The sequence below is a fragment of the Bison bison genome, unplaced genomic scaffold (assembly GCF_000754665.1).
Source record: "Bison bison bison isolate TAMUID 2011002044 unplaced genomic scaffold, Bison_UMD1.0 scf7180017858349, whole genome shotgun sequence".
Lineage (NCBI taxonomy): Eukaryota > Metazoa > Chordata > Mammalia > Artiodactyla > Bovidae > Bison > Bison bison.
Genome location: NW_011488922.1, coordinates 145,827 through 147,270, shown reverse-complemented (window position 1 = coordinate 147,270; position 1,444 = coordinate 145,827). Strand labels below are relative to the sequence as shown.

The following is a 1,444-nucleotide window of genomic DNA, read 5'->3' as shown; positions in this document are numbered from 1 at the left end:
GGGCCGTGGGTGGAGGTGGGGGTGGGGAGTGGACAATAAGCAAGATAAATAGCAAATATGATAGGATGGTCAGTGGCAACAAGTTCTAAGGAGGAGAAAAGAGTATGTCAGGGCCCCTGAGATCACCCCCATGTTTCAGGATTTGCTAGGAGGACTCAGGACTCAGGCACCTGCCGTATTCATCTGGCACCAGCTGCAATTTATTATCATGAAAGGTTATGAAGCAAAATGTCGCATAGTCGTGTCCGACACTTTGTGACCCCATGAACTGTAGCCCACCAGGCTCCTCTGTCCATGGAATTCTCCAGACAAGATCACTGCAGTGGGTTGCCATGCCCTTCTCCAGGGAATCTTCCCGATAAAGGGATTGAACCCAGTTCTCCCGCATTGCAGGCACTGTCACCTATGAAGCAAAATCAGCAAAGGAAAAAGGCATGTGGGGCTAAGTCCAGAAGAAACCAGACACAAGCTTCCCAGAGCCCTCTCCCAGTGGGGCCACCAGGCTGGGTGCAGTCACGCAACAGTGAAATGCTGTCTGCAGAGTTCACCACAGACTCAGTACCCAGAAAGAAAGCAGGTCTTCAGCATAAACAACGTGGTTTCCACAGTGCAGACGCAAGAGCCATTCTTTCGGGGAGCAGCAAGAACCCTGCTGAAATCCAGGTTCCCAGAGGCAGACAAGGGCCACTGCACAAGCACGCCTCTCGAAGGGTGGCCAGCGCCATGTCAACTCTTCACAGAGAAAGTTCTGGAAATGAGTGATAGGTGAAAGAAGCTTCCCTGAGGTGATGTTCAGTGAAGACTTAAATTGAGTGAGGCAGACTTCCCTGGTGGTTCCAGTGATTAAGAATCTGCCTGCCAATCCAGGGAGCACAGGTTTGATCCCTACACCAGGAAGATTCCACATTGCGGGCCAGCTAAGCCCATGCGCCACAACTACTGAGCCCACGTACCTAGAGCCCCCACCCTGAAACAAGAGAAGCCCCCCGCCCCTGCCCCTGCACAGCAAGGAAGACCCAGTACAGCCAAACAATTTTAAAAAATTGAGTGAGGGAGGGAATTCCCCGGGTGGCCCGGTGGTTAGGACTCCATGCTCTCACTGCCAGGGACCAAGGGTCAATCCCTGGTCAGGGAATTAAGATCTCATAAGCCATGTGGTATGGAAAATAAATTTTTTTTTGAACAAAGACCTACTAGCTTTCACACTTAGATATTAATTGGTAGCTAATCAGCTTTAGTTTGTGAAGCGAGTGAAAGTCGCTCAGTCGTGTCCGACTCTTTGCGACCCCATGGACTATAGGCCATGGAATTCTCCAGGCCAGAATACTGGAGTGGGTAGCCTTTCCCTTCTCCAGGAGGTCTTCCCAACCCAGGGATCCACCCCAGGTCTCCTGCATTGCAGGTGGGTTCTTTACCAACTGAGCTATCAGAGAAGCCCCGAAAT

The 1,444-nt window shown here is 51.2% G+C and overlaps 1 protein-coding gene across 1 annotated transcript in view; it reads left to right on the top strand.

Annotated features, from left to right (window-relative positions):
- RABAC1 (Rab acceptor 1 (prenylated)) overlaps positions 1–1,444 on the top strand; it is a 23,326-nt gene that overhangs the window by 3,002 nt on the left and 18,880 nt on the right. The window lies entirely within an intron of this gene.